Source organism: Heptranchias perlo, chromosome X, assembly GCF_035084215.1.
Source record: "Heptranchias perlo isolate sHepPer1 chromosome X, sHepPer1.hap1, whole genome shotgun sequence".
In the NCBI taxonomy this organism is placed as follows: domain Eukaryota; kingdom Metazoa; phylum Chordata; class Chondrichthyes; order Hexanchiformes; family Hexanchidae; genus Heptranchias; species Heptranchias perlo.
This window is the reverse complement of record NC_090370.1, coordinates 19,514,751-19,531,370: the sequence shown is the minus strand read 5'-3', so window position 1 is coordinate 19,531,370 and position 16,620 is coordinate 19,514,751.

Sequence of the window (16,620 nt, the reverse complement as noted above, 5' to 3'; positions counted from 1 at the left end):
TGATCGAGAGGAACAGATACACTGATCCAGGGGAACAGATACACTGATCGAGGGGAACAGATACACTGATCGAGAGGAACAGATTCACTGATCGAGAGGAACAGATACACTGATCGAGAGGAACAGATACACAGATCTTGGGGAACAGAGACACTGATCCGGGGGAACAGATACAATGATCCAGGGCAATAGATACACTGATCTAGAGGAACAGATTCACTGATCGAGAGGAACAGATACACTGATCCAGGGGAACAGATACACTGATCGAGAGGAACAGATACACTGATCTTGGGGAACAGATACACTGATCTGGGGGAATAGATCCACTGATCTGGGGGAATAGTTCAACTGATCTGGGGGAATAGATCCACTGATCTGGGGGAATAGATCAACTAATCTGGGGGAATAGATCCACTGATCTGGGGGAATAGATCAACTGATCTGGGGGAATAGATCCACTGATCTGGGGGAATAGATACACTGATCAAGAGGAACAGATACACTGATCCAGGGGAACAGACACACTGATCCAGGGGAGCAGATACACTGATCGAGAGGAACAGATACACTGATCGAGAGGAACAGATGCTCTGATCTGGGGGAACAGATACACTGATCCAGGGGAACAGATACACTGATCCAGGGGAACAGATACACTGATTGAGAGGAACAGATACACTGATCGAGAGGAACAGATGCTCTGATCTGGGGGAACAGATACACTGATCCGTGGGAACAGATAAACTGATCGAGAGGAACAGATGCACTGATCGAGAGGAACAGATACACTGATCGAGAGGAACAGATACACTGATCGAGAGGAACAGATACACTGATCGAGAGGAACAGATACACTGATCTGGGGGAACAGATACACTGATCGAGAGGAACAGATGCACTGATCGAGAGGAACAGATACACTGATCTGGGGGAACAGATACACTGATCGAGAGGAACAGATACACTGATCCGGGGGAACAGATACACTGATCGAGAGGAACAGATACACTGATCTGGGGGAACAGATACACTGATCGAGAGGAACAGATGCACTGATCGAGAGGAACAGATGCACTGATCGAGAGGAACAGATACACTGATCGAGAGGAACAGATACACTGATCTGGGGGAACAGATACACTGATCGAGAGGAACAGATGCACTGATCGAGAGGAACAGATACACTGATCTGGGGGAACAGATACACTGATCGAGAGGAACAGATACACTGATCCAGGGGAACAGATACACTGATCGAGAGGAACAGATGCACTGATCGAGAGGAACATATGCACTGATCTGGGGGAACAGATACACTGATCTTGGGGAACAGATGCACTGATCTGGGGGAACAGATACACTGATCCGGGGGAACAGATGCACTGATCTGGGGGAACAGATACACTGATCTTGGGGAACAGATACACTGATCTGGGGGAACAGATACACTGATCTTGGGGAACAGATGCACTGATCTTGGGGAACAGATACACTGATCTGGGGGAACAGATACACTGATCTCGGGGAACAGATACACTGATCGAGAAGAACAGATACACTGATCCGGGGGAACAGATACACTGATCGAGAGGAACAGATACACTGATCTAGGGGAGCAGATACACTGATCCAGGGGAACAGATACACTGATCTTGGGGAACAGATACACTGATCCAGGGGAACAGATACACTGATCTTGGGGAACAGACACACTGATCGAGAGGAACAGATACACTGATCTTGGGGAACAGATACACTGATCGAGGGGAACAGATACACTGATCTTGGGGAACAGATACACTGATCGAGGGGAACAGATACACTGATCTTGGGGAACAGATACACTGATCGAGTGGAACAGATTCACTGATCGAGAGCAACAGATACACTGATCTGGGGGAACAGACACACTGATCGAGAGGAACAGATACGCAGATCTTGGGGAACAGATACACTGATCTGGGGGAACAGATACACTGATCTTGGGGAACAGATACACTGATCTGGGGGAACAGATACACTGATCTGGGGGAACAGATACACTGATCTTGGGGAACAGATACACTGATCGAGGGGAACAGATACACTGATCGAGAGGAACAGATACACTGATCTTGGGGAACAGATACACTGATCGAGTGGAACAGATACACTGATCGAGAGCAACAGATACACTGATCTGGGGGAACAGACACACTGATCGAGAGGAACAGATACACAGATCTTGGGGAACAGAGACACTGATCCGGGGGAACAGATACAATGATCCAGGGCAATAGATACACTGATCTAGAGGAACAGATTCACTGATCGAGAGGAACAGATACACTGATCCAGGGGAACAGATACACTGATCGAGGGGAACAGATACACTGATCGAGAGGAACAGATTCACTGATCGAGAGGAACAGATACACTGATCGAGAGGAACAGATACACAGATCTTGGGGAACAGAGACACTGATCCGGGGGAACAGATACAATGATCCAGGGCAATAGATACACTGATCTAGAGGAACAGATTCACTGATCGAGAGGAACAGATACACTGATCCAGGGGAACAGATACACTGATCGAGAGGAACAGATACACTGATCTTGGGGAACAGATACACTGATCTGGGGGAATAGATCCACTGATCTGGTGGAATAGATCAACTGATCTGGGGGAATAGATCCACTGATCTGGGGGAATAGATCAACTAATCTGGGGGAATAGATCCACTGATCTGGGGGAATAGATCAACTGATCTGGGGGAATAGATCCACTGATCTGGGGGAATAGATACACTGATCAAGAGGAACAGATACACTGATCCAGGGGAACAGACACACTGATCCAGGGGAGCAGATACACTGATCGAGAGGAACAGATACACTGATCGAGAGGAACAGATACACTGATCGAGAGGAACAGATACACTGATCGAGAGGAACAGATGCTCTGATCTGGGGGAACAGATACACTGATCCAGGGGAACAGATACACTGATCCAGGGGAACAGATACACTGATTGAGAGGAACAGATACATTGATCCAGGGGAGCAGATACACTGATCGAGAGGAACAGATGCTCTGATCTGGGGGAACAGATACACTGATCCGTGGGAACAGATAAACTGATCGAGAGGAACAGATACACTGATCGAGAGGAACAGATACACTGATCGAGAGGAACAGATACACTGATCGAGAGGAACAGATACACTGATCTGGGGGAACAGATACACTGATCGAGAGGAACAGATGCACTGATCGAGAGGAACAGATACACTGATCTGGGGGAACAGATACACTGATCGAGAGGAACAGATACACTGATCCGGGGGAACAGATACACTGATCGAGAGGAACAGATACACTGATCTGGGGGAACAGATACACTGATCGAGAGGAACAGATGCACTGATCGAGAGGAACAGATGCACTGATCGAGAGGAACAGATATACTGATCTGGGGGAACAGATACACTGATCGAGAGGAACAGATGCACTGATCGAGAGGAACAGATACACTGATCTGGGGGAACAGATACACTGATCGAGAGGAACAGATACACTGATCTGGGGGAACAGATACACTGATCGAGAGGAACAGATACACTGATCTAGAGGAACAGATACACTGATCGAGAGGAACAGATACACTGATCTGGGGGAACAGATACACTGATCGAGAGGAACAGATGCACTGATCGAGAGGAACAGATACACTGATCTGGGGGAACAGATCCACTGATCGAGAGGAACAGATACACTGATCGAGAGGAACAGATGCACTGATCCAGGGGAACAGATGCACTGATCGAGAGGAACAGATGCACTGATCTGGGGGAACAGATACACTGATCGAGAGGAACAGATACACTGATCCAGGGGAACAGATACACTGATCGAGAGGAACAGATACACTGATCGAGAGGAACAGATGCACTGATCTGGGGGAACAGATACACTGATCTTGGGGAAAAGATACACTGATCTGGGGGAACAGATACACTGATCCGGGGGAACAGATGCACTGATCTGGGGGAACAGATACACTGATCCAGGGGAACAGATACACTGATTGAGAGGAACAGATACACTGATCCAGGGGAGCAGATACACTGATCGAGAGGAACAGATACACTGATCGAGAGGAACAGATGCTCTGATCTGGGGGAACAGATACACTGATCCGTGGGAACAGATAAACTGATCGAGAGGAACAGATGCACTGATCGAGAGGAACAGATACACTGATCGAGAGGAACAGATACACTGATCGAGAGGAACAGATACACTGATCTGGGGGAACAGATATACTGATCGAGAGGAACAGATACACTGATCGAGAGGAACAGATACACTGATCGAGAGGAACAGATGCACTGATCGAGAGGAACAGATAAACTGATCTGGGGGAACAGATACACTGATCGAGAGGAACAGATACACTGATCTGGGGGAACAGATACACTGATCGAGAGGAACAGATGCACTGATCGAGAGGAACAGATACACTGATCGAGAGGAACAGATACACTGATCTGGGGGAACAGATACACTGATCGAGAGGAACAGATGCACTGATCGAGAGGAACAGATACACTGATCTGGGGGAACAGATACACTGATCGAGAGGAACAGATACACTGATCGAGAGGAACAGATGCACTGATCCAGGGGAACAGATGCACTGATCGAGAGGAACAGATGCACTGATCTGGGGGAACAGATACACTGATCGAGAGGAACAGATACACTGATCCAGGGGAACAGATACACTGATCGAGAGGAACAGATGCACTGATCGAGAGGAACAGATGCACTGATCTGGGGGAACAGATACACTGATCTTGGGGAACAGATACACTGATCTGGGGGAACAGATACACTGATCCGGGGGAACAGATGCACTGATCTGGGGGAACAGATACACTGATCTTGGGGAACAGATACACTGATCTGGGGGAACAGATACACTGATCTTGGGGAACAGATGCACTGATCTGGGGGAACAGATACACTGATCGAGAGGAACAGATACACTGATCTGGGGGAACAGATGCACTGATCGAGAGGAACAGATACACTGATCTGGGGGAACAGATACACTGATCTGGGGGAACAGATACACTGATCGAGAGGAACAGATACACTGATCTGGGGGAACAGATGCACTGATCGAGAGGAACAGATACACTGATCGAGAGGAACAGATGCACTGATCCGGGGGAACAGATACACTGATCTAGGGGAGCAGATACACTGATCCAGGGGAACAGATACACTGATCTTGGGGAACAGATACACTGATCCAGGGGAACAGATACACTGATCTTGGGGAACAGACACACTGATCGAGAGGAACAGATACACTGATCTTGGGGAACAGATACACTGATCGAGGGGAACAGATACACTGATCTTGGGGAACAGATACACTGATCGAGGGGAACAGATACACTGATCTTGGGGAACAGATACACTGATCGAGTGGAACAGATTCACTGATCGAGAGCAACAGATACACTGATCTGGGGGAACAGACACACTGATCGAGAGGAACAGATACGCAGATCTTGGGGAACAGATACACTGATCTGGGGGAACAGATACACTGATCTTGGGGAACAGATACACTGATCTGGGGGAACAGATACACTGATCTGGGGGAACAGATACACTGATCTTGGGGAACAGATACACTGATCGAGGGGAACAGATACACTGATCGAGAGGAACAGATACACTGATCTTGGGGAACAGATACACTGATCGAGTGGAACAGATACACTGATCGAGAGCAACAGATACACTGATCTGGGGGAACAGACACACTGATCGAGAGGAACAGATACACAGATCTTGGGGAACAGAGACACTGATCCGGGGGAACAGATACAATGATCCAGGGCAATAGATACACTGATCTAGAGGAACAGATTCACTGATCGAGAGGAACAGATACACTGATCCAGGGGAACAGATACACTGATCGAGGGGAACAGATACACTGATCGAGAGGAACAGATTCACTGATCGAGAGGAACAGATACACTGATCGAGAGGAACAGATACACAGATCTTGGGGAACAGAGACACTGATCCGGGGGAACAGATACAATGATCCAGGGCAATAGATACACTGATCTAGAGGAACAGATTCACTGATCGAGAGGAACAGATACACTGATCCAGGGGAACAGATACACTGATCGAGAGGAACAGATACACTGATCTTGGGGAACAGATACACTGATCTGGGGGAATAGATCCACTGATCTGGTGGAATAGATCAACTGATCTGGGGGAATAGATCCACTGATCTGGGGGAATAGATCAACTAATCTGGGGGAATAGATCCACTGATCTGGGGGAATAGATCAACTGATCTGGGGGAATAGATCCACTGATCTGGGGGAATAGATACACTGATCAAGAGGAACAGATACACTGATCCAGGGGAACAGACACACTGATCCAGGGGAGCAGATACACTGATCGAGAGGAACAGATACACTGATCGAGAGGAACAGATACACTGATCGAGAGGAACAGATACACTGATCGAGAGGAACAGATGCTCTGATCTGGGGGAACAGATACACTGATCCAGGGGAACAGATACACTGATCCAGGGGAACAGATACACTGATTGAGAGGAACAGATACATTGATCCAGGGGAGCAGATACACTGATCGAGAGGAACAGATGCTCTGATCTGGGGGAACAGATACACTGATCCGTGGGAACAGATAAACTGATCGAGAGGAACAGATACACTGATCGAGAGGAACAGATACACTGATCGAGAGGAACAGATACACTGATCGAGAGGAACAGATACACTGATCTGGGGGAACAGATACACTGATCGAGAGGAACAGATGCACTGATCGAGAGGAACAGATACACTGATCTGGGGGAACAGATACACTGATCGAGAGGAACAGATACACTGATCCGGGGGAACAGATACACTGATCGAGAGGAACAGATACACTGATCTGGGGGAACAGATACACTGATCGAGAGGAACAGATGCACTGTTCGAGAGGAACAGATGCACTGATCGAGAGGAACAGATATACTGATCTGGGGGAACAGATACACTGATCGAGAGGAACAGATGCACTGATCGAGAGGAACAGATACACTGATCTGGGGGAACAGATACACTGATCGAGAGGAACAGATACACTGATCTGGGGGAACAGATACACTGATCGAGAGGAACAGATACACTGATCTAGAGGAACAGATACACTGATCGAGAGGAACAGATACACTGATCTGGGGGAACAGATACACTGATCGAGAGGAACAGATGCACTGATCGAGAGGAACAGATACACTGATCTGGGGGAACAGATACACTGATCGAGAGGAACAGATACACTGATCGAGAGGAACAGATGCACTGATCCAGGGGAACAGATGCACTGATCGAGAGGAACAGATGCACTGATCTGGGGGAACAGATACACTGATCGAGAGGAACAGATACACTGATCCAGGGGAACAGATACACTGATCGAGAGGAACAGATGCACTGATCGAGAGGAACAGATGCACTGATCTGGGGGAACAGATACACTGATCTTGGGGAAAAGATACACTGATCTGGGGGAACAGATACACTGATCCGGGGGAACAGATGCACTGATCTGGGGGAACAGATACACTGATCCAGGGGAACAGATACACTGATTGAGAGGAACAGATACACTGATCCAGGGGAGCAGATACACTGATCGAGAGGAACAGATACACTGATCGAGAGGAACAGATGCTCTGATCTGGGGGAACAGATACACTGATCCGTGGGAACAGATAAACTGATCGAGAGGAACAGATGCACTGATCGAGAGGAACAGATACACTGATCGAGAGGAACAGATACACTGATCGAGAGGAACAGATACACTGATCTGGGGGAACAGATATACTGATCGAGAGGAACAGATACACTGATCGAGAGGAACAGATACACTGATCGAGAGGAACAGATGCACTGATCGAGAGGAACAGATAAACTGATCTGGGGGAACAGATACACTGATCGAGAGGAACAGATACACTGATCTGGGGGAACAGATACACTGATCGAGAGGAACAGATGCACTGATCGAGAGGAACAGATACACTGATCGAGAGGAACAGATACACTGATCTGGGGGAACAGATACACTGATCGAGAGGAACAGATGCACTGATCGAGAGGAACAGATACACTGATCTGGGGGAACAGATACACTGATCGAGAGGAACAGATACACTGATCGAGAGGAACAGATGCACTGATCCAGGGGAACAGATGCACTGATCGAGAGGAACAGATGCACTGATCTGGGGGAACAGATACACTGATCGAGAGATACAGATACACTGATCCAGGGGAACAGATACACTGATCGAGAGGAACAGATGCACTGATCGAGAGGAACAGATGCACTGATCTGGGGGAACAGATACACTGATCTTGGGGAACAGATACACTGATCTGGGGGAACAGATACACTGATCCGGGGGAACAGATGCACTGATCTGGGGGAACAGATACACTGATCTTGGGGAACAGATACACTGATCTGGGGGAACAGATACACTGATCTTGGGGAACAGATGCACTGATCTGGGGGAACAGATACACTGATCGAGAGGAACAGATACACTGATCTGGGGGAACAGATGCACTGATCGAGAGGAACAGATACACTGATCTGGGGGAACAGATACACTGATCTGGGGGAACAGACACACTGATCGAGAGGAACAGATACACTGATCTGGGGGAACAGATGCACTGATCGAGAGGAACAGATACACTGATCGAGAGGAACAGATGCACTGATCCGGGGGAACAGATACACTGATCGAGAGGAACAGATGCACTGATCTGGGGGAACAGATACACTGATCTGGGGGAACAGATACACTGATCGAGAGGAACAGATGCACTGATCTGGGGGAACAGATACACTGATCTGGGGGAACAGATGCACTGATCTGGGGGAACAGACACACTGATCCAGGGGAACAGATAAACTGATCTGGGGGAACAGATACACTGATCTGTGGGAACAGATACACTGATCGAGAGGAACAGATACACTGATCTTGGGGAACAGATACACTGATCTGGGGGAACAGACACACTGATCCAGGGGAACAGATCCACTGATCTGGGGGAACAGATACACTGATCGAGAGGAACAGATACACTGATCGAGAGGAACAGATGCACTGATCCAGGGGAACAGATGCACTGATCGAGAGGAACAGATGCACTGATCTGGGGGAACAGATACACTGATCGAGAGGAACAGATGCACTGATCGAGAGGCACAGATGCACTGATCTGGGGGAACAGATACACTGATCTGGGGGAACAGATACACTGATCCGGGGGTACAGATGCACTGATCTGGGGGAACAGATACACTGATCTTGGGGAACAGATACACTGATCTGGGGGAACAGATACACTGATCTTGGGGAACAGATGCACTGATCTTGGGGAACAGATACACTGATCTGTGGGAACAGATACACTGATCTCGGGGAACAGATACACTGATCGAGAAGAACAGATACACTGATCCGGGGGAACAGATACACTGATCGAGAGGAACAGATACACTGATCTAGGGGAGCAGATACACTGATCCAGGGGAACAGATACACTGATCTTGGGGAACAGATACACTGATCGAGGGGAACAGATACACTGATCTTGGGGAACAGATACACTGATCGAGGGGAACAGATACACTGATCTTGGGGAACAGATACACTGATCGAGGGGAACAGATACACTGATCTTGGGGAACAGATACACTGATCGAGTGGAACAGATACACTGATCGAGAGGAACAGATACACTGATCTTGGGGAACAGATACACTGATCGAGTGGAACAGATTCACTGATCGAGAGCAACAGATACACTGATCTGGGGGAACAGACACACTGATCGAGAGGAACAGATACACAGATCTTGGGGAACAGATACACTGATCTGGGGGAACAGATACACTGATCTTGGGGAACAGATACACTGATCTGGGGGAACAGATACACTGATCTGGGGGAACAGATACACTGATCTTGGGGAACAGATACACTGATCGAGGGGAACAGATACACTGATCGAGAGGAACAGATACACTGATCTTGGGGAACAGATACACTGATCGAGTGGAACAGATACGCTGATCGAGAGCAACAGATACACTGATCTGGGGGAACAGACACACTGATCGAGAGGAACAGATACACAGATCTTGGGGAACAGAGACACTGATCCGGGGGAACAGATACAATGATCCAGGGCAATAGATACACTGATCTAGAGGAACAGATTCACTGATCGAGAGGAACAGATACACTGATCCAGGGGAACAGATACACTGATCGAGGGGAACAGATACACTGATCGAGAGGAACAGATTCACTGATCGAGAGGAACAGATACACTGATCGAGAGGAACAGATACACTGATCGAGAGGAACAGATACACAGATCTTGGGGAACAGAGACACTGATCCGGGGGAACAGATACAATGATCCAGGGCAATAGATACACTGATCTAGAGGAACAGATTCACTGATCGAGAGGAACAGATACACTGATCCAGGGGAACAGATACACTGATCGAGAGGAACAGATACACTGATCTTGGGGAACAGATACACTGATCTGGGGGAATAGATCCACTGATCTGGGGGAATAGATCAACTGATCTGGGGGAATAGATCCACTGATCTGGGGGAATAGATCAACTAATCTGGGGGAATAGATCCACTGATCTGGGGGAATAGATCAACTGATCTGGGGGAATAGATCCACTGATCTGGGGGAATAGATACACTGATCAAGAGGAACAGATACACTGATCCAGGGGAACAGACACACTGATCCAGGGGAGCAGATACACTGATCGAGAGGAACAGATACACTGATCGAGAGGAACAGATGCTCTGATCTGGGGGAACAGATACACTGATCCAGGGGAACAGATACACTGATCCAGGGGAACAGATACACTGATTGAGAGGAACAGATACACTGATCGAGAGGAACAGATGCTCTGATCTGGGGGAACAGATACACTGATCCGTGGGAACAGATAAACTGATCGAGAGGAACAGATGCACTGATCGAGAGGAACAGATACACTGATCGAGAGGAACAGATACACTGATCGAGAGGAACAGATACACTGATCTGGGGGAACAGATACACTGATCGAGAGGAACAGATACACTGATCTGGGGGAACAGATACAATGATCGAGAGGAACAGATACACTGATCTGGGGGAACAGATACACTGATCGAGAGGAACAGATGCACTGATCGAGAGGAACAGATACACTGATCTGGGGGAACAGATACACTGATCGAGAGGAACAGATACACTGATCCGGGGGAACAGATACACTGATCGAGAGGAACAGATACACTGATCTGGGGGAACAGATACACTGATCGAGAGGAACAGATGCACTGATCGAGAGGAACAGATACACTGATCGAGAGGAACAGATACACTGATCTGGGGGAACAGATACACTGATCGAGAGGAACAGATGCACTGATCGAGAGGAACAGATACACTGATCTGGGGGAACAGATACACTGATCGAGAGGAACAGATACACTGATCCAGGGGAACAGATACACTGATCGAGAGGAACAGATGCACTGATCGAGAGGAACATATGCACTGATCTGGGGGAACAGATACACTGATCTTGGGGAACAGATGCACTGATCTGGGGGAACAGATACACTGATCCGGGGGAACAGATGCACTGATCTGGGGGAACAGATACACTGATCTTGGGGAACAGATACACTGATCTGGGGGAACAGATACACTGATCTTGGGGAACAGATGCACTGATCTTGGGGAACAGATACACTGATCTGGGGGAACAGATACACTGATCTCGGGGAACAGATACACTGATCGAGAAGAACAGATACACTGATCCGGGGGAACAGATACACTGATCGAGAGGAACAGATACACTGATCTAGGGGAGCAGATACACTGATCCAGGGGAACAGATACACTGATCTTGGGGAACAGATACACTGATCCAGGGGAACAGATACACTGATCTTGGGGAACAGACACACTGATCGAGAGGAACAGATACACTGATCTTGGGGAACAGATACACTGATCGAGGGGAACAGATACACTGATCTTGGGGAACAGATACACTGATCGAGGGGAACAGATACACTGATCTTGGGGAACAGATACACTGATCGAGTGGAACAGATTCACTGATCGAGAGCAACAGATACACTGACCTGGGGGAACAGACACACTGATCGAGAGGAACAGATACACAGATCTTGGGGAACAGATACACTGATCTGGGGGAACAGATACACTGATCTTGGGGAACAGATACACTGATCTGGGGGAACAGATACACTGATCTGGGGGAACAGATACACTGATCTTGGGGAACAGATACACTGATCGAGGGGAACAGATACACTGATCGAGAGGAACAGATACACTGATCTTGGGGAACAGATACACTGATCGAGTGGAACAGATACGCTGATCGAGAGCAACAGATACACTGATCTGGGGGAACAGACACACTGATCGAGAGGAACAGATACACAGATCTTGGGGAACAGAGACACTGATCCGGGGGAACAGATACAATGATCCAGGGCAATAGATACACTGATCTAGAGGAACAGATTCACTGATCGAGAGGAACAGATACACTGATCCAGGGGAACAGATACACTGATCGAGGGGAACAGATACACTGATCGAGAGGAACAGATTCACTGATCGAGAGGAACAGATACACTGATCGAGAGGAACAGATACACAGATCTTGGGGAACAGAGACACTGATCCGGGGGAACAGATACAATGATCCAGGGCAATAGATACACTGATCTAGAGGAACAGATTCACTGATCGAGAGGAACAGATACACTGATCCAGGGGAACAGATACACTGATCGAGAGGAACAGATACACTGATCTTGGGGAACAGATACACTGATCTGGGGGAATAGATCCACTGATCTGGGGGAATAGATCAACTGATCTGGGGGAATAGATCCACTGATCTGGGGGAATAGATCAACTAATCTGGGGGAATAGATCCACTGATCTGGGGGAATAGATCAACTGATCTGGGGGAATAGATCCACTGATCTGGGGGAATAGATACACTGATCAAGAGGAACAGATACACTGATCCAGGGGAACAGACACACTGATCCAGGGGAGCAGATACACTGATCGAGAGGAACAGATACACTGATCGAGAGGAACAGATGCTCTGATCTGGGGGAACAGATACACTGATCCAGGGGAACAGATACACTGATCCAGGGGAACAGATACACTGATTGAGAGGAACAGATACACTGATCGAGAGGAACAGATGCTCTGATCTGGGGGAACAGATACACTGATCCGTGGGAACAGATAAACTGATCGAGAGGAACAGATGCACTGATCGAGAGGAACAGATACACTGATCGAGAGGAACAGATACACTGATCGAGAGGAACAGATACACTGATCGAGAGGAACAGATACACTGATCTGGGGGAACAGATACACTGATCGAGAGGAACAGATGCACTGATCGAGAGGAACAGATACACTGATCTGGGGGAACAGATACACTGATCGAGAGGAACAGATACACTGATCCGGGGGAACAGATACACTGATCGAGAGGAACAGATACACTGATCTGGGGGAACAGATACACTGATCGAGAGGAACAGATGCACTGATCGAGAGGAACAGATGCACTGATCGAGAGGAACAGATACACTGATCGAGAGGAACAGATACACTGATCTGGGGGAACAGATACACTGATCGAGAGGAACAGATGCACTGATCGAGAGGAACAGATACACTGATCTGGGGGAACAGATACACTGATCGAGAGGAACAGATACACTGATCCAGGGGAACAGATACACTGATCGAGAGGAACAGATGCACTGATCGAGAGGAACATATGCACTGATCTGGGGGAACAGATACACTGATCTTGGGGAACAGATGCACTGATCTGGGGGAACAGATACACTGATCCGGGGGAACAGATGCACTGATCTGGGGGAACAGATACACTGATCTTGGGGAACAGATACACTGATCTGGGGGAACAGATACACTGATCTTGGGGAACAGATGCACTGATCTTGGGGAACAGATACACTGATCTGGGGGAACAGATACACTGATCTCGGGGAACAGATACACTGATCGAGAAGAACAGATACACTGATCCGGGGGAACAGATACACTGATCGAGAGGAACAGATACACTGATCTAGGGGAGCAGATACACTGATCCAGGGGAACAGATACACTGATCTTGGGGAACAGATACACTGATCCAGGGGAACAGATACACTGATCTTGGGGAACAGACACACTGATCGAGAGGAACAGATACACTGATCTTGGGGAACAGATACACTGATCGAGGGGAACAGATACACTGATCTTGGGGAACAGATACACTGATCGAGGGGAACAGATACACTGATCTTGGGGAACAGATACACTGATCGAGTGGAACAGATTCACTGATCGAGAGCAACAGATACACTGATCTGGGGGAACAGACACACTGATCGAGAGGAACAGATACACAGATCTTGGGGAACAGATACACTGATCTGGGGGAACAGATACACTGATCTTGGGGAACAGATACACTGATCTGGGGGAACAGATACACTGATCTGGGGGAACAGATACACTGATCTTGGGGAACAGATACACTGATCGAGGGGAACAGATACACTGATCGAGAGGAACAGATACACTGATCTTGGGGAACAGATACACTGATCGAGTGGAACAGATACACTGATCGAGAGCAACAGATACACTGATCTGGGGGAACAGACACACTGATCGAGAGGAACAGATACACAGATCTTGGGGAACAGAGACACTGATCCGGGGGAACAGATACAATGATCCAGGGCAATAGATACACTGATCTAGAGGAACAGATTCACTGATCGAGAGGAACAGATACACTGATCCAGGGGAACAGATACACTGATCGAGGGGAACAGATACACTGATCGAGAGGAACAGATTCACTGATCGAGAGGAACAGATACACTGATCGAGAGGAACAGATACACAGATCTTGGGGAACAGAGACACTGATCCGGGGGAACAGATACAATGATCCAGGGCAATAGATACACTGATCTAGAGGAACAGATTCACTGATCGAGAGGAACAGATACACTGATCCAGGGGAACAGATACACTGATCGAGAGGAACAGATACACTGATCTTGGGGAACAGATACACTGATCTGGGGGAATAGATCCACTGATCTGGTGGAATAGATCAACTGATCTGGGGGAATAGATCAACTGATCTGGGGGAATAGATCAACTAATCTGGGGGAATAGATCCACTGATCTGGGGGAATAGATCAACTGATCTGGGGGAATAGATCCACTGATCCAGGGGAACAGATACACTGATCCAGGGGAACAGATACACTGATTGAGAGGAACAGATACATTGATCCAGGGGAGCAGATACACTGATCGAGAGGAACAGATACACTGATCGAGAGGAACAGATGCTCTGATCTGGGGGAACAGATACACTGATCCGTGGGAACAGATAAACTGATCGAGAGGAACAGATGCACTGATCGAGAGTAACAGATACAATGATCGAGAGGAACAGATACACTGATCGAGAGGAACAGATACACTGATCGAGAGGAACAGATACACTGATCTGGGGGAACAGATACACTGATCGAGAGGAACAGATGCACTGATCGAGAGGAACAGATACACTGATCTGGGGGAACAGATACACTGATCGAGAGGAACAGATACACTGATCCGGGGGAACAGATACACTGATCGAGAGGAACAGATACACTGATCTGGGGGAACAGATACACTGATCGAGAGGAACAGATGCACTGATCGAGAGGAACAGATGCACTGATCGAGAGGAACAGATACACTGATCTGGGGGAACAGAATCACTGATCGAGAGGAACAGATGCACTGATCGAGAGGAACAGATACACTGATCTGGGGGAACAGATACACTGATCGAGAGGAACAGATACACTGATCTGGGGGAACAGATACACTGATCGAGAGGAACAGATACACTGATCTAGAGGAACAGATACACTGATCGAGAGGAACAGATACACTGATCTGGGGGAACAGATACACTGATCGAGAGGAACAGATGCACTGATCGAGAGGAACAGATACACTGATCTGGGGGAACAGATACACTGATCGAGAGGAACAGATACACTGATCGAGAGGAACAGATGCACTGATCCAGGGGAACAGATGCACTGATCGAGAGGAACAGATGCACTGATCTGGGGGAACAGATACACTGATCGAGAGGAACAGATACACTGATCCAGGGGAACAGATACACTGATCGAGAGGAACAGATGCACTGATCGAGAGGAACAGATGCACTGATCTGGGGGAACAGATACACTGATCTTGGGGAACAGATACACTGATCTGGGGGAACAGATACACTGATCCGGGGGAACAGATGCACTGATCTGGGG